The following is a 22,871-nucleotide window of genomic DNA, read 5'->3' as shown; positions in this document are numbered from 1 at the left end:
CCAATGAGTCTCCAGGCAGTTCCAGAATGAAACATAAACTCTAAAATATAAACTAATTAGAGAAAATCCTCTGTCCCAACCAGATCTAGAGAAGGAATAAAAATGTACAGTAAATGTGTCAAGTTTAATATAGTTGGCAAGAAAAAGCATAAATACAAAATAACACCAGTACTTATAATGGGGGAGGAAAAAAACCTTACAAAAATGTAGTGTCCTCTCATTGTGGCTGTTAACGGACTGTTTAGGAGTCATCTGGTGGCAGATGTAGGAGTCGCTGCAGAGGAAATGCTTGAGGCGTGGTGTGCTGGAGCCGTGAAGCAGTCACAAAGTGGTGTATGCACAGTGGGTAGGCCATGGGCTTTGGATTTAGACTGGCCCGGTTGGCTGCTTTTCTCAGCCTCACTCCTGTCTAGTCCACCGCATTTAGAAATGTCACCTCCGTCTTTGACACTGGGTGTTATATGCAAGAGATGAATTATTGGGTTCTACTACTGATGCCAGGAATACACTGTATGTTAACTAACTTGAATATGATTAAAAAGAAGATCACCCAGCTCTTGACCATTTCACAGGTGGGGAAATGGTCAGCTTCCCCACCTGTGAAATGCCATCATTGTTAAGGGGTGTGTGGGAATTATGTCAGTGTCAATAATTACTTTTATTCTCATTCTGCCCCCTAACCTTTGTGCCAAGCCCATAGAACCTTGAATACATTTCTCTTATTATACTAATCACATGTTCTCCTAACTGACTACTTTTATGTCTGTCTTCCATATCATACGGGGAGCTCCTTGAGGAGAGGACTTGGTTTTATGCAAGTTTGTATCCTTTGTGGTGAGAGCAGTGCCTGCTATGTGGTAAGTAATTTGAAAATGTTGGACCAAGAAAATTATTTCATGCCTAAATTGTTTTAAATAAGTTACTCATTCAGTTAATTAGTCATTTTTTCAGTCAAAGGAATCAAGATAACAGAATAGTTAAGTTAATAGGTTTTATTATAAGAATTGATGAGCATATAAGTTTGATTAGAAAGCAGTCCCATTGGATGATGAAATAGTGGGGCTTGAGGGAGAACCAGAATGCTGCTAAGAGCGCTACACAGTTCTGGGTTGCCTGGGTGGCTCAGTCGGTTAAGCATCTGACTTCGGCTTAGGTCATGATCTCGTGGTTCATGAGTTAGAGCCCCACATCGGGTTCTGTGCTGACAGCTCAGAGCCTGGAGCCTGCTTCAGATTGTCTCCCTCTCTCTCTCTGCTCCTCCCCCACTTGCACTCTGTCTCTGTCTCTCTCTCTCAAAATAAACAAACTTAAAAAACAAACAAACAAACAAAAAAGAGCACTACACAGTTCTGATGACAAGCCATCTTGTCATTCTTTCAGGACATCCTGTTCCCCTGACTCTGGACAAGGCGGAACTTTCAGAGCCACATCTAGAAATGCTGGCCTTGCGATGTTAAGACCCAGTTCTTTTCAGGGTCTACCCATTTCTAAGCTGAACCTACCCCCACCAGTGCTAACAATTGGAAACTAGAATAGATCACAAACAAGGAACAAGGCTAGAGATTTCCATTTGCCTCATCTAATGATATCCTCCAGAAAATTCCATGATATGGATATTATTTTCCACATTTTATAAGTAGAAAATAGGCATAGGAGGATTTAGTAAACTTCCTGAGTTTACATATGAAGTAAATTATAGAACTACAACTCAAATCCAGGTCTGACAGATACCAAAGCCCACATATGCTCTTTTCTTAGTATCTTATTGTTGCCTCAGGGTAAATCAAGGCAGGTATAATTTATGAAAGGCAATGCTTTCTATAGGATACATTACTTTTGCAATGGGTATAAAAACTCATTCACCAAGTAAAGAAATGCAACTTTATTTTTTACATAACCTAATTTATATTAATTGAGCCCTATGTGTTACCAATGGCAAAAACTAAATCCCAATTATTTTGAAGCCCCATTCATCTGATTACCCACCAACCCCATCTCTGAGGCTTCATCTTATGGTATAGGGTGGGGCCAAAGAGTTTATAGAAAAAGCTTGATTAGGAGAATGCAGCATCTGGTCCTGTGTTACTGTATATCTGTTACATGCACTGAGATGGCACTATTCATATTTGGTGTCTAAGTGGCAGTCCATAGAAATTAATCCTGGGGACTTCTTCATACCCCACACAAGACCTTCTGAATCTATCTCTCCCTCATTTCCTTTTATGTCTTCTTGAGCTAATGGGACACTTTTAGTTCTTCCTGTATCTCACTGCAATTGGGGAACTCTGGGAAGTCTCACATCTGTTGGCTTAGCTACTAACTCCCATCCAGCTGTCTCTAATTCCTCGATCCCACACTAGGTTAGGCCTAAGGAACTATATGGGGATAATTATATAGCAAAAGGCAATCTGGGGGCAAAGGCTTGAATCATCTTTTCACTTAGTTTCTCCCAGTCAATCTAGGATTTCCATCATTTCACCTTCACAGTGGGGACATTACTCAAGATATAAAAGGCAAAGATAGCAAGTCTGAAGAATAACAGATAAGGTGGGTACTTCTAAGTATAGTTACATTGTGCCCATTTAGATATAGAAAAGAAAGGACCATGGGGTAGCTTGGAGACAAATAACATAACATTCTCACCCCAACTGCCCCCTGCTGGCCAATATGTATGAGGAGTAAGTGATCCTCAAGTGGGAGGGATCTCCCAGATCATGGATTCCTAAGCAGGAGACTACATTTTGGCTGCCTTGAATCTTATGGGATCATGGAGCTATTACATAGCTTGTTCCCTGAATGTGGAGGATACCTTCTACTTTACATTTGGTCCTGACATCTAGAGCCTCATCTGAATGCACAACATCCTTCAAAATAACTAGGCAATGGGGTGAGATTTGGGGAAAAGGCTGACAATTTCCCTAGAGCAAGGCAATTTAGCTATTACTGCCACCATCTTTCTTCCCTTTCCAAGTGGGAGCATGAGTTGGAATGAGGTTCAACTCTTGTAATAAAGCTACCCACTTAAGACAGCCCAGGAAGGGGATAGCCTAGACTAACATATCCTGAAGAATATATCTGCATCTTACAACCTGACACCAAAAGGCTGGGTCATTTCATTTCATGAAGGTAGAACATGGTTGATGATTAAACTTGGAAGTGGAGCTAATGACCATTTCATGTCAAATATATCCATCTACCGCTATTCTAAGCGATCCTCAAGTGGGAGGGATTACCTCTGTCTTTTTCTTCTTCCTGAGATCCTAAACCTATACGTTTTCATCTTTAAAAGTTATAAGTACCATCATTCATTTATTCACTAATTCTATAAACATTTATTGAACTTTTATCTCCCTGGATATTGTTCTTGGAAATAGAAATAGAGTGATGAACATAAAAGATAGGAGTCCTGCTCTTGTAAAATATATGTGGTAGTATGGAATGGATATGAAACAGATAAAAAAGGATAAGATATTTTCAAACAATAATAACTGTTATAAAGAAAATAAGCCTGGGAATTGGGATAGAAAATGAGAGAAAAGGTGGTGTACATCTTTATATAGGGTAGTCTGGAAAGTCTTCAACAGTCATTATATACTCACAGATTTTCAGTGAATAGTGTAGTCACCTTCCAGAGGCTCTATGGATTTTTTTGGAAATATCAATAGATTCTACTCCTCCCTGGACTCTTTTACCTTATTTACAAAACACTATCAAATATTGGTAGCTCATCTATGATTCATTTTCTGACATTTAATTATTGTTCATGAAATTATTTACCTGGATAAAGGGAAATAATGTAAAGGGATCTTAGAAATATTTTCTTTTGATATAATTATTTATTGGTAATAACACAAAGTCTGTCAGTAAATAAAAGAATTTGGAAAACACATTTGAAAATGAAAACAGTGAGAATGATAAAACAAAAATAGTTGCAGCTACCACTTACTGATCATTTATTAATGTCGAGCTCTATTTGAAGTTGATACTTTTTTCTGATGGTACAATAACCCTGCAAAGGAAGCATTGTACACACTTTATAGATGAGAAAACAGGTTCGGAAAGGTTTTGTTGTTTACCCAGATCCACACAGTAGGCAGTTGCAATGTTTTTATCCTCCCTGACACCAAATAGATGATATCTTTTCTAACACCAACAACCAATTCTCTGATATCAACTAGGTATCTAACAATTCAATTCTCATACTAACTATCTGGAATTAGTCCAGGTTCCCCAGTCCCATAAGACTCCCCTACTATCCACAAATGGAGTACCCAGGCTACCCACATTTCTGCTCAGTTTTACCACATATTTGGGTTTTCCCGTGACCACTGCATCTGGTTCAATAATTTGCTAGCATGATTCACAGAACTCAGGAATGCACTTTAACTACTATTACTGGTTTATTATAAAGGATACACTACGACTCAAGAACAGCCAAATGAAGAGATGCATAGATTTCATCTATGCTATGGAGTGATGTGAGGGTAGTGGGAAAGATCAGCTTCCGTGTCCTCTCTAGGTGTACCACCTTCCCAGTACCCCAACGTGCTCACCAATCTGGAGGCGCTCTGAGCCCCATCATTTGTGTGATTTTATACAGATTTCATTATCTAGGCATAGTTGATTGAATTATTGGCCATTGGGGATAGAATTCAATCTCCAACCCCTCTCCACTCCTCTGAGGTCTGGGGATGGGGTTGGAAGTTCTCATCAAGGCTGGGTCTTCCTGTTGACCAGCCCCCTCCTGAATCTTTCTTGGGACACTGACAAAAGTCACCTCATTAGCATAAACTCTTGGTATGATTGAAAGGTGCTTGTTGTGAATAAAAAAGATGCTTCTATCACTCCTACCACTTGGGAAATTCCAAAGGTCGTAGGATTAGCTGCTGTTTGTCAGAAACCTGAGACAAAGACCAAATATATATTTCCAACTATATCACAGTGGTGAAGGTGGGAACCTAAGCCAAATACTTCTTCCACATTCTCCTTAGCAAACACACTGAGGGAGGCTGGGAAAAACATCTTTCACAAAAAGTATTGTGTTGTGCCTTCAACTACCAAAAACAGATTTACAAACTAATTGAAAGAAGCTCATTAATCACTTCAAGCAAGGTCCACACAAGTAGCAAACTACCCTAAAACTTAGTGGCTTAAAACAACCACATTGATTTTCTCCCAGTTTCTATGGGACAGGACTCCAACACAGGGTCCTATGTTCAGGGACTCTTACAGGCATGTCATCCAGGTGACATGGGGGCTGTAGTCATCTCAAGGATCAATGGAGGAGGATCCTTTTTCATGCTAATTAACCAAGTTAGCCTCAGTTTTCACTGGCTGTTGCCTGGGGGTCACTCTCAGGTCCTGGCCACATAGGCCTCCCCATAGGGTGGCTCACAGCATAGTGACTTTCTTCATCAGAGCAAGCAAAGAGCCAGAGAGAATGTAAGCAAATGGCGGTCGCAGGCTTTGACAACCAAGTCCCAGACATCACTTTTGTTCTACCATATATGTTAGAAGAAACTTACCAGGCTGGCCCACACTCACTACAAGGAAGCAGAGATCATCTTAGACGTCTGCCTCCTGCAGCATCCTGCTTTTTGGCCAGTAATTCTGTAAACCTTTGTCTCCCATTCTCATTTCCAGATATAGGGCAAAGGTCACTGAGAGAGAATTGTTGGGAGGATAAACATCAGCATGACAGACGTCAGGAATCATGCTTCCATGCATACTGTCTACTTAGAGGTGATAATAGGGAAAAAGATGCCCAGAAATGCTGACCTGACAGACTCCATTTGAAAACTTTTCTTTTTCTCTCCAGTTGAATTCGAGTAAGCAAAAACTGCCAAGTGTCTTCCAAAGTGCTTGAATTTGCCTCACAAATCACAGCTTAGACAGTCATTTTTGAAGACTGTATGTTTCTGATGTTTCTGTGTTGTATTTAATATGTCCTCACGCTATACTGAATTCGTACGTCTTTTATTCTGTGGGGGAGGGGCAGAGAGAGAGGGGAATAGAGTTTCTGAAGCAGGCTCTGTGCCCACTGCAGAGAGCCCCACGTGGAGCTCGAACTCATGAACTATGAGACCATGACCCGAGCCGAAGTCAGACGCTTAACGGACTGAGCCACTTAGACACCCCAATTGTGATGTCTTAACAAGAAATTAATCTCAAGTCTGTGTCATTCTACTACGCTTTTCAAGGAATCTACTGAATTCTCTCTGCCACTGCCTGAAGAACAGGAGCATTTTCCAGTATTTGATGGATACCCTCCTACCTCCCCCAGCTTAGAAAAGAAAAAATGTTAAAGCTTTCCATTCTATCCACATAATCAAATGTCCTTTTACTGATGTAATTACACCCTCTTCTGCTTGACTTTGACCTTTGCCTCTTTGTCATTCTCATTCTGAGAACTGAAAGCAAAACAAAACTGACGTAGATGCTGCTTTAGGATGTTGGGAAATAGTTCTACATAGTTCTAAGCCTGTCTCATATCTCCTTTAGCAATGTAGTATAGTAATTACATCTAAAAATCCACTGAGAAATAAAGAAAAAGGAAGTGATAGAGGGACAAAATCCTGAAGGGGTTGCTAGTTAATTGTCCTATGTTTCTCAAATGTCTCTTAAGATTTTTGAAAAGCCTCTGTCCCTAACCAAATCTACAAGACAATGTAAAAAGAAAGAAGTTCCTAAAAGACCTTTCATTCATTGTTTCATTCTTCAAATTTTTCAGGTCCCTACACTGGACTGTTCAACACTCTGTCCTGGGCATTAGGGATAGAGTGCTGAATGAGACAGATCCCTGTAGTCTGGAAGCTTCATACCAGCAGGAGAGTGCTTAGGGAATATCCCTCCCAAACAAAAAAGAAATATGTCTTGCCCCAGATAGTAACACCTGGTCAGGTGATCGATATTATACATACATACATATTCATATATCTGCCATGCAGCATGTTACATTATCTTGTTTCATATTCATTTAAATCTGGTGAGTTGGTACTCTTATTCCCTACAGTTTAAAGACAAGAAATGTAAGACTGATTTAAGTTGAGTAAATTCTCATAATCACTCAAAAAATTAAAGAAACATCTTAAGATACTTTAACCTCTCTTCTATGATTCCAAATCTCTTTCTTTATCATGTGATAATACCTCTGAGGAAAAGAGTATGCAACAAAAATTAAAATTATTTAAAAAAATAAAAGAAGGAAAGAGAGAGACAAAAAAGATAAACTATGGCAAACAAGATTTCCTCTTTTTTTTCTTTTCCCAAAAAGCTATGTTGTCTCACCCACCAATTTTTTTTCCTAATAATGTCACCCATTTTCTCACCCACAAAAAAATTTGAAAATTTTCTCTCTAGAATTTCCTTAAGGAAAGAAACACATACAAGACAGTCAAATGTTGGAATAAGTGTAGAGCTCATCTGTGAGAGAGGAGGGAGGAGGTACACATATCTAAACCTCTGGCTTTCTTAACATCCTTGGTTAGCAGCTTGTCTTTGCTGAAACCATTCATGATGTTTCCTAGGTATGGATTTAGTAATATAAGAAGGCAATAGAGAACTATCCTTTACAAAGTGAGCAAAAAACATATTTCCCTTGAAGAAAGGCTTCTCCTGAACCAACACAATGGGAGAAGTTCCCATCTTTCAAGACCCTGATAAGCGAAATGCCTTTGAACTCTCAACAAGCCTCAGCTGCATTCAATTGTTTTGAGGACCCAGGCTGGAGCCAATCTACTACATCACCTCTCCTCTTTGGCCAAACCACTGAATATGGCAGCAATGCAAAATTCTAAGTAATATCTCCAAATGACTGAACCTATGGCAACTAGAAGCAAGACAGAAAGTCAGGAGGGTTTCAAAATCACTCTCTGAGTGATGCTGGTAGGGGTTAGAGAATAGAGAGGATATATCAACTGCTAGTAGTGGTTAAGATGGTTTGAGCAATATGTGACTTCAGACAAGCAAAACATGAAAAACCTTCCTTTGATACTGATGTTTCTAGAAGCAGCTAGACCTCAAAGTCAGATAGTAGTCGCTGGAATTCACAGAATCAAATTTACATATCAACTCATTGAATAACAGCATTTAAATTTTTTTTAATGCTTATTTATGAAAGGGCAGGCCTACGCCAGCCGACTCCATCTTGTTCTGTGTCCTTCACCTTGACCACACCTCCTCCCCTTGAGTAAACCCCCCCCTCACCTGCCTAACAGGACTCGGACCTTTCCCCAGGACCCTTCCCCAGCCAATCGGCTGAGGCCATAGCCATTACCTCACCAACTGCCCCCAGGCCCCAATAAAACCTTTGTCCTTTTGAAACTGGCTCTCTCCCTGGTATCTCACCTCTGTGTCGGTGCAGGTAGGGGACTGAGCTTGAGCTAGCTCGAATAAAGGCTCTTTTGCTTTTGCATCGGACTCGGCTCCCTGGTGGTCTTTGGGGATCATGAATTCTGGGCATAACATTTATTTTTGAGAGAAGAGAGAGACAGAGAGAGAGGTGCATGCATAAGCGGGGGAGAGAGAGAGGGAGACATAGAATCCGAAGCAGACTCCAGGCTCTGAGCTATCAGGACAGAGTCTGATGCAGGGCTTGAACTCAGGAACCTCGAGATCATGACCTAAGCTGAAACTGGATGGCTGACTGAGCCACCCAGGGGCCCCAAATAACAGTATTTTAGAGGTAGAAGAGTTTTTGGTGATCACCTGATGTAGTGGCTTTTTTTTTTAAATAATAAAATTTTTTTCTTGATTTTTCAACATTAATTGAGCATTTAGTTTGTGTGGAGGGAGGTACTATTTTATTTTAAAAAAATTTATTGAGGTATAATTAACATACATTGTTAAATTGCTTTCAGGTATACATCCTAGTAATTGAACAAGTCCATACATTACTTACTACCCATCAAGATAAGTGTACTCACAATCCTTTTTGTCTATTACACCCATCCCCCCACCCACTTCCTCTCTGGCAACCACCAGTTAGTTCACCTATATGAGTGTTTTTTTTTTTTTGTGTTCTTCATTTGTTTGTTTCTTTTTTTTTTTTTTAATTTAAATTCAAGTAGTTAACATACAGTGTAGTATTGGTTTCAGGAGTAGAATTTAGTGATTCACTTACATACAACACCCAGTGCTCATCCCAACAAGTGCCTTCCTTAATACCCATCATTCATTTAGTCCATCCCCCCCACATCCCCTCCAGCAACCCTTAGTTTGTTCTCTATATTTAGGAGTCTTCTTATGATTTGCCTCCCTCTCTGTTTTTATCTTGTTTTTCCTTCCCTTCCCCCTATATTCATCTGTTTCTTAAATTTCACGTGAGTGAAATCATATGTTATATGTCGTTCTCTGATTTATCTATCTCACTTAGCATTACACCCTCTAGGTCCATCCATGTTGTTACAATGGCAAGGTCCCATTCTCTTTTTATGTCTGAGTAATATTTCATTGTGTATATATTGTGTATATATACCACCTCTTCTTTATCCATTCATCTATCAGTGGACACTTGTGTTGCTTCCATATCTTGGCTATTGTAAATAGCGCGGCGATAACCACAGGGGTGAATATATCTTCTCAAATTAGTTTTCATTTTCTTTAGGTAAACACACAGTATTGGAATTACTGGGTCATATGGTAATTCTATTTTTCAAATTTTGAGGAACCTCGATATTGTTTTCCACAGTGGCTGCACCAGTTTGCATTCCCACCAACAGTGCATGAACGTTCCTTTTTCTCCACATCCTCACCCACACTTGTTATTTCTTATGTTTTTGATTTTAGCCATTCTGAAAGGTATAAGGTCATATCTCATTGTAATATAGATTTGCATTTCCTGTTGAGCATCTTCTCATGTGTCTGTTGGCCGTTGGTATGAATGCTTTTGAAAAATGTCGCTTCATGTCCTCTGCCCATTTTAATTGGATTATTTTTTATGATAAGTTGTATATGTTCTTTATATATTTATTTATATTTAACCCCTAATTGGATATATCATTTGCAAATATCTTCTTGTATTCAGTAGGTTGCCATTTTGTTTTATTGATGGTTTTCTTCACTTTGCAAAAGCTTTTTACCTTGGTAGAGTCCCACTAGTTTAATTTTGCTTATGTTTCCATTGCCTTAGGAGACATATCTAGAAAAATGTTGCTATGACCAATGTAAAAAAAAAAAAATGCTGCCTATATTTTGTGTTTTTGTTGTTGTTGTTGGTTTGTTTTTGGGTTTCAGGTCTTCTGGGATCTTTATGGTTTCTGGTCTCACATTTAGATCTTTACTCCATTTTGATGTTTATTTTTGAGAGAGAAAGAGAATGAGTGGGGGAGGGGCAGAGAGAGAGAGAGAGAGAGAGAGGGAGACACAGAATCCTAAGGAGGCTGCAGGCTCTGAGCTGTCAGCATGGAGTCCCACGCGGGGCTTGAACTCATGGACCATGAAGTCATAACCTGAGCCGAAGTCGGACACCTAACTGACTGAGACACCCAGGTGTCCCAAGATCTTCACTCCATTTTGAATTTATTTTTGTAGGGTGTAAGAAAATGGTCCAGCTTTATTCTTGTACATGTAGCCATCCAGTTTTCCCAAAACTATTTGTTGAAGAGACTGTCTTTTCCCCATTGTATATTCTTGCCTCCTTTGTCATAGATTAATTGACCATACAAATGTGGGTTTATTTCTGGACTCTCTATTATGTTCCATTGATCTGTGTGTCCATTTTTGTGCCAGTGCCATACTGTTCTGATTGCAACAGCTTTGTAGTACATCTTAAAATCTTGGATTGTGATACCTCCAGGTTTATTTTTCTTTCTCAAGATTGATAGGGATTGCATTAAAGGTGTACATTGCTTTGGGTGGTATGGATATTTTAACAATATTGGTTCTTCCCATCCATAAGTGTGAAATATCTATTTATTTCTGTCATCTTCAATTTCTTCCATCTGCATTTTATAGTTTTTGGAATACAAGTCTTTTACCTCCTGTAAGTTTATTCCTAGGCGTTTTTTTATTTTTGGCACAATTGTAAATGGGATGTTTTCTTAATTTATTTCTGTTACTCCATGGCTAGTGTAAAGAAATGTAACATATTTCTGTACACTAATTTTGTATCCTGCAACTTTACTGAATTCATTTATTAGTTCTAGTGTTTTTTGTTTTGTTTTGTTTTGTTTTGTTTTGGTGGTCTTTAGGGTTTTCTATATATAGTATCATGTCATCTGCAAATAGTGAAAGCTTTACTTCTTCACTGTCAATCTGGATGCCTTTTATTTCTTTTCTTTGTTTGATGGCTGTGGCTAAGACTTCTAGTACAATGTTGAGTAGAAGTGGTGAAAGTCGACATCCTTGTCTTGTTCTTGATTCTAGAGAAAAAGCTCTCAGTTTTTCACCACTGAGTATAATATCAGCTGTGGGATTTTCATATATGGCCTTTATTATGTTAAAGTATGTTCCCTCTTAACCTATTTTATTGAAAGTTTTAATCATGAAAAGATGTACTTTGTCCACTGCTTTTTCTTCGTCTATTGAGATGATCATATGGTTTTATTTTTTTCTTATTAATGTGATATATCATACTGATTAATTTATAATTTGAACCACCCTTGCATCCCTAGAAAAAATCCTACTCAATTGTGTTGAATGATTTTTTCATGTATTGTTGGATTTGGTTTGCCAATATTTTACAGTTTGCCAATTGTTTTGCAGTTGTTTTTGTAGTTCCTTTCTGTTCCCTTTTTCTTCTCTTGCTCTCTTCCCTTTGTTGCAGGCTTTTTTTTTTACCACAATACCAGGGATTTGTTGTCTTGCCACTTTGAACAATGAAGAGGTGGATGCAAAATAAGCAGCAGACAAAAGTGTATTAGAATATAAGATTAGAAAGGAAGTATAGTAGGAAAGCTCTCGTTACAGAGAGGAGACGTTAGAAAGTAAATGCCCGAGGACTATAGGTAAGGGTCCTTGTTTTACAAGGTTCTGGTCTCCCACTCCCCCTCCCCTTCCCCCTGTTCCTTCTCAGGTTCTACCCTTCTTGGCTTGATAGCTCTAGGTACTGGGTTGTCCATTCCTGATTGGCTTGTTTCCATTGTATGAGGGGGTCTGTGGCCATACTTAGGTCTTGTGTCAAATTCCTGAGGGGAAACCTGAGGGGGAGTAGGTGTGATCTGTTCCATTCTTAAGTGGAACCTTACACTTGAGGGGGTTTGATGTGGTCAGACACTCCCAGCATTGTTCCAAAATAGGTGTTTTTCCCCACCCATTGACCTCAGGTCCTAATCTTTCCCTCTGCCTACTGAATCCTATCTTCTCCTGTCATACCTTGTTATCTGATGGCTTTCTTTAGTGATATGCTTGGATTCCTTTCTTTGTCGTTTTTATTTTTTATTTTTTGTGACTATATTACAGGGTTTTTTAAAATTTGTTGTTACCATTGGACTTATATATAACATCTTATGCATATATCTGTCTACATTAAGCTGATGGTCACTTAGGTTTGAACCCATTATAAAAACACTAAATTTTTTGTCCACCCCATCCAGGTTTTATGTATATGTTACGCTTTACATTCTTTTGTTTTGTGAATATCTTGACTGATTTTTATAGATATAATTGATTTTACTGCTTTGGTAAGTAAATAATCTACTACTTTTATTATATATTTTCATTTACCTGTGAAAATTTTTCCTTTCATAATTTTCTTATCCTGACTATAACCTTTTTCTTTCCACTCAAAGGATTCCCTTTAACTTTTTTTTTTTAAGTTTATTTATTCATTTTGAGAGAGAGGGAAAGAGAGAGAGAGGGAACAAGCAGGGGAGGGGCAAAGAGAAGGAGAAACAGAATCCCAAAGAGACTCCACACCATCAGTGCAGAACCCAATGTGGGGCTTGAACTCACAAACTACAAGATCATGACCTGAGACAAGATCAAGAGTTGGATGCTTAACTGACTACACCACCCAGGCACCCCCCTTTAACTTTTTTTTTAAAGCTAACTTAGTTGTGATGAATTCCTTTAACTTTTGTCTGTCTGGGAAACTATTTCTCTTTCTATTCTCAATGAAAACCTTGCTGGGTAGAGTTTTCTCAATGGCAGGTTTTTTGTTTTGTTTTGTTTTGTTTTTGTTTGTTTGTTTGTTTTGTTTTCCTTTCAGTACTTTAAACATATCATGTCACTCCCTTTTAGCCTGTAAAGCTGCTGCTGAAAAATTAGCTAAAAGCCTTATGAAGTTTCCTTGTATGTAGCTTTTCTGTTCTCTCGCTGCTTTTAAAATTGTCTCTTTATCACTGCTCTGCCATTTTTAATTATTATGTGTCTTGCTGTGGACCTCCCTCGGTTGATTCTACTGGGGGGTTCTCTGCACCTCCTGGATCTGGATATCTGTTTCCTTCCCAGACTAGGGAAGTTTTTAGCTATTATTCTTCAAATAAAGTTTCTGCCCCCTTGTCTTTTCTTCTGGGATCCCTATAATGCAAACGTTATTATGCTTGATGATGTTGCCAAGTTCTCTTAACCTATTATCATTTTTTGTTATTCTTTTTCTTTTTTGCTGTTCAGCTTAGTTGCTTTCCATTATGTGTCTTCCAGGACACTGACCTGTTGGTTCTGCATCCTCTAATTGGCTATTGATTCCACCTAGTGTATTTTTAATTTCAGTTATTGATTTATTTATTACTGATTGGTTCTTCTTTATATACTCTATCTCTTTGTTGAAGGTCTCAGCTGAGATCCTCTATTCTTTTCTCAAGTCCAGTGAGTATCCTTATGACCATTACTTTGAATTCTTTATCAGGCATGTTGCTTATTTCCATTTCATTTAGCTCTTTTGCTGTGATTTCGTCCTGTTCTTTCATTTGGGAAACATTCCTCTGTCTCCTCATTTTATTTAATTTTCTTTTTGTTTCTATGTATTAGGAAAGTCAGCTATATCTACTGATCTTGGAAGTAGTGGCCTTACGAAGAAGGGATCCTGTGGTGCCCTGTAGTACAACACCAGAGCTGGGAGCTTTCCACCAGAGCTGGGAGCTTCAGGTGTGTCTCTAATGTAGGTTGCATTCACACCTCCTGTTGCTGAGCCCTGTTGCCTTCAGTCCAGTTGGCTGCAACGGCCCACTTCGACTGTTCTGAGCAGAGTGGACACTGTTTGGTCCCTGGGCTGTTAAGGGAGCCATTCTGGAGCTGCCACAGGCTTGTGCTTGGGTGGTGTCAGCAGTCAAACCAGGTGCTTGCCTTCAGCCCATCTGCTGGGACTGCAGTCACGCTGAACTGCAGGGCCCTCTCCCTGTACTGCCCCCTGAGAGGCCTTTGTTGGTGGCCGGGCCCTGTAGTTAGATCAGGTGACTGTCTCCAGTCTGAGTGTTGGGGCTGAAGTTGCTCTCACCTGCAGGGTGCTCTACTTGCCTTGTCTCCTGAAAGGGTTTGTTGGTGGGCAGCAGTGGCAGACAAGATGCCTGCCCCCAGTCCATCTGTCAGTGCTGCAGGCACACCAAATGGCGAGGCTCTTTTCCCATGTTGCCCACTGAGAGGTTGACCAGATGCCTGCCCTCTGTCTGTTTGCTTGGGCTGCAATTACACTGACTAGCAGGGTACACTTTCTGTGTTGCCAGATACGGGGTCAGCTGCTGGGGCTGCAGGCACACCGGTGTGTGTGGTTATTTTCCCCTCTCCCCAAGGTAAGAATCGCTTTGGAATTATGCTGGTCTCTGCCTATGCCGCTTGCAGGGTGTATCGGGGCAGGAGCCACTTTGGAGGGATGCCTGACAAATGGAGCTGGTTGGTTGGGATGGATCCACAGGAAAATGCAGGAACAGAGAACACCATGTTAGCAAGGTGAGTGGAAGGTGTGCACATTGGTTCCCACAAGGCTCTGGCTATGTAGGCTGGTGGGGAAGAAAGACACGGTGCCCACCAGCTCTTTTGTTCTTAAGGAAGTCTCCCTTCCAGTGCATGTTCTGGGATTAGTAAACAAATCTCCTTCATGTATACCCCAGGCACTTTCAAACTGCTACTTCTATGCTATATCTAGGCAGGTATTTGTTATGCTGGCTCCTTAAGGGTGGGAACTCAGTTTTCTATTGCCCTCTGGTTCTCCCAGAGCTAAGGCTCCTGATTTTTAAAGTACCTGGAGGTAAGCCCCGCTGATTATAAAAGCCTGTGAAATTAAGCCCCACTGGTTCTCAAAGTCAAGTATCTTTGAGACTTCTCTTACCAGTGCGGGGCCCCTGTGCCTGAGGTACCTGGTGTGGGGTCTGACCCTCTTGTTTTGTGCTTGTGGTGGCCTTCGCTTTTGGAGTTAGTCTTCATCGGGGCTTGGTTCCCAACTCTTCTCTGCCCTTTTGGATGTGTCCTTCTATCTACAAATAACTGTTGAAAGTCTGTTCTGCCAGCCTTTGGGTCATTTTCTGAGTTAGTTGAACTTATATGGCTGTTATCTCGGTGTCTCCATGGGACAGGGTGAGCCTAGGGTCCTCCTACTGTGCCATCTTCCCAGAAGGAAAGGCAATAGTTTAGATGCCTAAGATATATCAATGGAAAAAGGAGTCAGTGAAGCCTTTCAGCATTAAGCTTACATCCTATCAAAGGTATGTGGGTAATAAGTAACAGACAACAAAAAAAGTATGTCAAATAAAGAAATGAATGATGGATAAAGAGAGAAGTGGTGTCGGATAAAAGGAACAGGATGTGCTGGAGCAAGTCATGGGTTGGCTTTTAAATCAAGTGGTCAAGGTGGGACTCATTGAATAAATGAAATGTTAGAAAAATATTTCAAATACTTTTTTTAAAAAGCCATATAGAATATTTGGGGGCACCTGGGTGGCTCAAATGGTTGAGCATCTGACTCTTGATTTTGGCTCAGGTCATGATCTCACAGTTCGTGAGATCAAGGCCTGCATTAGGCTCTGCACTGAGTGTGGAGCTTGCTTGGGATTCTCTCCCCTTCCCCCCACCCTCCACTGCACCTCCCCTGCTTGTGTTCTCTCTCTCTCTCTCTCTCTCAATAATTAAATAAATGAACTTAAAAAAAGGGGGGACACCTGGGTAGCTCAGTAGGTTAAACGTCCGACTTCAGCTCAGGTCATGATCTCACAGCTCCTGAGTTTCAGCTCCACCTCGGGCTCTGTGCTGTCAGCTCAGAGCCTGGAACCTGCATCGTATTCTGTGTCTCCCTCTCTCTCTGCCCCTCCCCAGCTTGTGCTCTGTCTCTCTCTGTCTTGAAAATAAATAAACATAAAACAATTTTCAAAAAAGAAACATGGGTCCTGCATTGTTACATGAAACAATTTGGAGATGATTATATGTTTGATTAATGACAGAATCCATTAAACTCAGGCCTCTTGCCTTTCAGTCCATTGTTCTTCCAGTAGCTACTAATGGTTGCACATTGTGTTCTTTAGAACTCTCTTGTTCCTAGACTTTGGCTTTGGTGGACCAGTTAAATTTCAAGAATCCTTTCAAGTTCTATGAGAGTATTACTAAATGCTAATGGGTCCAAGTAAGAATCTCTAAAAAAGGTATATATATTTATATCTCTAAAAATTTTAAGAAAAAACCTAACAATAAAATAAAAAATATAATAAAAATAAAAACCAAAGAACAAAGTTATAACAACCAAAGAACACACACACACAACTACAGTCACCATTATTTCTAATAAACCATATATATTATGGAATATATATATTCCACATGGAATATATATATATATGGAAATAATCATAAAAGAAGTCAGCAGTGATTTAATCTCAGAATGAAGGACAGTCCTTAAGAAAGGACAGCTGGCAATTTGACACTGGCTCTTCTACATACGTATCTAAACTTGTGAATGTGTATGGCCCTTATTTTTCGAGTGTTACTTATCTCAGCAATGCCATAACAATGTCCTCACAAAAATTTTTACTTGCAGGGTTCTCTAAGCCATGGGTTTCTACTAAGGTGCACATGGAAAGAAAAAAAGATTGATATAACGTATCTTGCTTAACCCAAGGATGATTTCCTTCTCATCTTACACATCCCTCTTCTTCTGGTAGATCTAGATCGTTTTCACTCTGAAGAGGGAGCAGCTGTGTCTCTCTTGACAGCCAAGTTGGCTACAGAGAACAGAATGGTTGCCCTGGAGGCAAGAATGAGTGAAGCACCATTCCCTTGCGATCTCACACGGGCACCCTGCCATCATCCTCAACTTTAGAATGCTTCCTAGGGGCGCCTGGGTGGCGCAGTCGGTTAAGCGTCCGACTTCAACCAGGTCACGATCTTGCGGTCCGTGAGTTCGAGCCCCGCGTCAGGCTCTGGGCTGATGGCTCGGAGCCTGGAGCCTGTTTCCGATTCTGTGTCTCCCTCTCTCTCTGCCCCTCCCCCGTTCATGCTCTGTCTCTCTCTGTCCCAAAAATAAATAAACGTTGAAAAAAAAAAAAAAAAAAAGAAAAAAAAAAAAAAGAATGCTTCCTAATCTTTTACACTCAATTGTCATGACTAGTTGTTATTATTCAGTTCAATGTAATTCAAATGGGTTCAGAAGAATCCAATCACCCAGTGTTGCATGCCAGCTGTATCTCAGATGCTATACCTGACACCAGAACTTCTGGGAACCCCTTCTATTATGTAAATCATGCAACATGCTAAAAGAGGTCAAAGAAATATATATGAAGTGTTTGAAGAGCACAGAAAGAAACAGCTAATGTTTTGATTGGGACAATAAGCACTACAATGTTTGTAGTTGGTGTGGGTGACAGGAAGCATCGTATGAGAGAAGGTTGTAGATGGGAAGGTATATCTGAGTTGGAGTTTGAAAGATAAGTCAGTGTTTACAAGACAGAAACACCTGACAGGACCAAGACAAAGCATGAGCAAAGGTGAGATATAGAATGGCACATGTGGGAGAAAAGAATAATCTGGTTTGTCATTAAAATGGCTGGAAAGGAGACTGGCCCCTGATGGTAGAGGTATGTCCATGTCATGCAAAAGAATTTGAGTCTCAACCTTGAGAATTTACTTTTTTTTTTAATGTTTACTTTTGAGAGACAGAGAGAGACAGAGCATGAGGGAGGAGGGGCAGAGAGAAAGAGGGAGACACAGAATCCGAAGCAGGACCCAGGCTCTGAGCTGTGAGCACAGAGCCTGATGCAGGGCTCCAACTCACGAGCTGTGAGATTATGACCTGAGCTGAAGTTGGATGCTTAATGGACCAAGCCACCCAGGCACCCCTCATCCTTGAGAATTTTTAAGCAGGAGGGTGATGCAACCTGATCATTTTAGAAAATTCATTCTGGTGGCAAAGAGCGTGCTGGGTTTGGGGTGAGACAGACTAGGGGCAGGGAGAATAACTAGAATGCTGTTAAAGTCACCTGAGCAAGACACATGAGGGTTCTGACGTAGGCAGTGTGGACAGAGAGGAGGAAAAGGTTCAAGAGGTGTGATCTTTTAATCAGCAAAGAGTAGCTGTAAAGGTCCAATCACCATGCCCCTCTGGCACAAGCTCCATTCTCTTGAAAATAGCAGTATTAATTTTGGTAAAGCAAAGCACCCTAGTAAAATGTAAAATATGGGCAACCACCTAAGGCTGCATCCTAGAATCACTGTGATGGGCAGTAAAAGCCATCCTCAGCCTAAGTCAGACTTCATAGAAATTCTTAACAGCAATAATAAAAATAATACAGCCCTCTAGAAAGCTAGAAATGTATTTGAACACACAGATTTTATTAGTCCCACAAACTTTCCATCAGGCTTCCCACATTGGATTTGTCAGAGCAGGGATGTGATGTGTCAATAAGCAGAGAATGTCATTAAGGTGAGAAAGTGGGTCTGAAGCTCGGTGTTTCACCCTGAGGTTTACTGGCTGAGATCTTCATGTTTATCCAAAACACCCTGGATTTTGTCTTCAAATAGGATTTGCCTTGCGTGATTTTTCTCTAGAATATTAAAGCTGTATATGCCAGAAATGCAATCTAAATCTTTGACTCCTTTCCATGCCCTCATTGTGTCCGTGAACATGAGATGCCAGGATCTACCAAAGTCCCATGCCAAATGAAGAACAGTGGCAGCAGTCCCAACTCTCAATCTAGTGACTTTTCACTATGCTCTGCTGTCTTTTCAATGAATTCCTTCAAAGAATTTCCTCCCTTTGAAGACCCAAGCTTTTATGTCATGTGCCACCCCCACCTTCCTAATGATTTAGTACCCGACATGCTATTTCTGTTTCCACCCTAGTATTGTCTCCTATACATTCTTGCTTTAATCTAGTTATACTCCCTTAGGTTACTATGGTTTTCCCTTGGCCTTGTCCTCTCCATGTTCATTTTCTCTATTTTGTTTGTTTGTTCATGTTTTCTATTTTGTTGAGAGGACCTGCTTTTTTCTCTAGCCCAGAGGCACTTCTACTGCATAGTGTTCACTACTTACAAGCACATAATCAGGGCAAGCCCTCTGTGTTCTGCTAATTGAACAAGGCAATCCCTGATGGGATCTCTCTCCAAAGGTTTTATGTCACACCTGCCATTCTCTGTTCCCTTCGTCTTCAGGTTTTTCAAAATCAGAGGTTCTGGTCCCAGTAAAACAACCTAGACAGACAGACTAATATTTCACTTTCTCTGTAACTTGAGAATAGGTCTCATTCCCTTCATTCAACAAATCATTTAAGCACCTACTATGTGTTAGGCATTGATCTAAGTTAAAGGGATATGTAACTGATGTAGCTGAACAAAATAGATGCAGGTTTGATTTGTTAGTGGGAGAGATAAGAATTAAACAAGTAATGGCACAAGCATATGACTACAAAGTGAGAAAAGTATTATGAAATGTAACCAACATCTACAGGATAACTAACTTGGTTGCAGTACTGGATTCAGGACAGAGAGAAAAAGTTTAAGGGAAAGTTTGTAAGAAAGTAATATTCAAGTAGAGACCAAACGAACAGTCCAGCTGAAGGATGGGAGGCAAGCATCAACACTACAGGCCAAGGGAACAGTGTGTGTGAAGACACTGTCTAGGGCACAGTCTGGTTGTGTCTGAAGAGCAGAAAGCCCAGAGTGGCTGGAACCTTGCATAGATGATACCAAAGAAACACGCAGGACTTGGATGATGCAGGGCCTTGGTTGACACAGTAAGGTCTCGGGGTTTTATTCCAAGAATGGAACATCTACTAAGGGTTTTAAGAAGGAAAACAGCTAGATCAGTCTTTCGTTTTAGTCTTTAGTCTCTTCATGGAGAACGCAGGAGCAGATTAAGTAGGATACTGAGAACAGTCAAGAAGATACTGCTTAAGTTCTCTCAAGAGATAAGGGTGTCTTTGCCAAGGAAGAGTATCTTCATTACAAAATAGAAGAGACACTGACTGTGTATGCACAATGGTGCCTAGAGGAGTTTTGCAAAAAGATGGCCTACTTCTTTCCCCTCTTTTTTCTCTCTCTGCTCCTCCTCCTTCTTCCTTCTTCCTCCTCCTCCACCTCCTCCTCTTCCTCCCTTTCAATGTTGTAAACTGATTCCTTTTATACTTTGCACTTATTCTAATTCTACCACTGAAATAATCCATATGGTATTTAACCAATGATCTGAATGCAATATGGCTTTCAAAGATCGTGGGATAGTGGCACCATCCTGTGGCATACGTCTTTATTCAGTGTCACACGTTACTTTAATTCTCATTTGATCCACAATTTGAATTTTGCTTTCAAATTATTATTATTATTATTATTATTATTATTATTATTATCATTATTGGAATTTACCATTAGGAATATATGAAACCTTTCTTCATGAAACCAATAAAATCAACAAAACACATGAAAACAAAAGAAACCGACAAATCCACAAAACACTGAGGAGGTTTCCCAGAAGGAACCTGTGATGCCAGCGCTAAAGTGAAAGTTATTTCAGAATTATTTATAAGACAAAAGCATGGAAGAGCTAGAAGACAGCTTAGAGGTCATATCCATGTCTTATTTTTAAAGAAGAGGAGACTAAAGTTCAAAGGAGAGTGACTTGCCCCAAATCTCACAACCAGAAAAAAGCAAATTCTAGAATAAATATACATGTTTTGATTTTTGGCTAGCATTTATGTAACTATAATTCATTTATTTTTTTTATTTGCTTCCTTCCTTTTTTTGTCTTTCAAATCTCTACCATTTCCACAAACTGTCACTGTTTTTCAACCATTGTGATTTCCACTGCAAAAATCCAGTAAGATAAGCAGTGCAATTTCTAACTAGTTGGCTAATGTTCCAGACTAATAACTTTTCCCATTATCAATTGAACTGAAACAATAATTTTCCTACACCAAGCCCAGCATTGTATTTGTACAGCCATATTTGACCATAAAGAAGGTACATTCAGCTGATTAAGATCAGCTTATAAATCCTCCTGTCGTCTGCTATTATTTACACTGAAAGGAAAGTATCGCTAGTTTCCTGTTCACCCCTCTTATTGCACACATGGATAGAAATATCATTCTTGTAGTCAATGAGAATTCAATTACACCAATTTAAAGACTTGTATTAAGAACGTAATGGACTGTTTTCTCCCTCTTATTCTGGAAACTCAGCTCATTTCCCACAGAAAATATAATGTGCTTTGTTGTTATTTGACAAGTGGCCTTTGTTTTCACCTTTAAACTTTACCCTTTTCCCATGCATACTTAATCTACACTTTTCCATTTAGTCATAGAAATGCTTCAAGGCAAATCTTTCCTTTGTTTTTAAGCCATAATTACTACTTTTCTTTTTATTAGCAATGTGCCAAAAATATAAACTGCAAGATACATATATTGGTGATCTGGGGTCCTTGTTGCTTAGAAACGGGGGGCCTTAGCTGCCAAAGGCATGAGTAAAGGATTGTGTGCATTTTTCTGTAGTACAAGCCAACTGACTATAGAAGTTATAGCACTCACATCTTGCCCCTGCCCATGAGCTGGAAAGAGGAAGCTAAGAATCTTGCATGCTGCGTAGTCTTAGCAGTCTTTTGAGCAACAAACATACAGGTAATTTTTTGTTAGGTGTTCAAGGCAGCCTAGGCTACAGCTGACCTACCAGGCTCTCAGTCTGCAGCAAACAAATCGTCACTGTATCTCCATACTCAGTCGGCTCAGGTCGTGATTTAAAGGCATTTGATATACTCATCATAAAAGTTCAGAAATCTTTTCATGAGGAAATGCATACAATAGCTAGGCAATCAAACAGCCATCAGGAATTTGAGAAGGTTTAATTGGGATTTAGGACTGAAGGTGTTAAGGTATCAGGTGAAAATAATGGAATTGATCACAAAGAACCCTTACCTCATATCTAATCTTGGTTCCCAGTTGGTGTCTGCTGCCATGTTAGACAGGGAATCGAAACACAAATCGTAGTACTGCCAAAGACGTATCCTCGCCGGCTCTAGTCCCTGTCCTCCCTGGCTCTGTCACCAGCGCCAGTTCCCTGTAGATAATAACAGAGGAAAGAAGCTAAAGTTGTATGTGGTGAAAAAGGAATGTGTGTGTATATGGGGATGTGCAATTGGGAATATATTGAAATGAGGAAGAACAAGTGTATAGATTATGTTAATATGTAAAAAAACAACTGAGAAGGGGTGCCTGGGTGGCTTAGTCAGTTGAGTGTCTGGCTCTTGATTTTGGCCTAGGTGGTGATCCAGGGTTGTGGGATCGAGCCCTGCATCGGGCTTCACGCTCAGCATGGAGATGCTTGGGATTCTGTCTCTCCCTCTGTGCCTCTCTCCTGCTTGTGCTCTCTCTCTCTCTCTAAAATAATATATATAATATATATTATATATATATAATAATTATATTATTTATATAAATAATATATATTATATACAAAATAATATATATATATGACAGTAAACTGATTTCTTCATTGGTTATTCTTCAAGCCTTTTTAAGCCAACAAAATTTC

This window comes from Lynx rufus, unplaced genomic scaffold (genome assembly GCF_022079265.1).
Source record: "Lynx rufus isolate CCGP_SWC_20201006 ecotype Redwood Valley unplaced genomic scaffold, mLynRuf1.p SCAF_3, whole genome shotgun sequence".
Lineage (NCBI taxonomy): Eukaryota > Metazoa > Chordata > Mammalia > Carnivora > Felidae > Lynx > Lynx rufus.
This window is presented reverse-complemented; position numbering follows the sequence as displayed.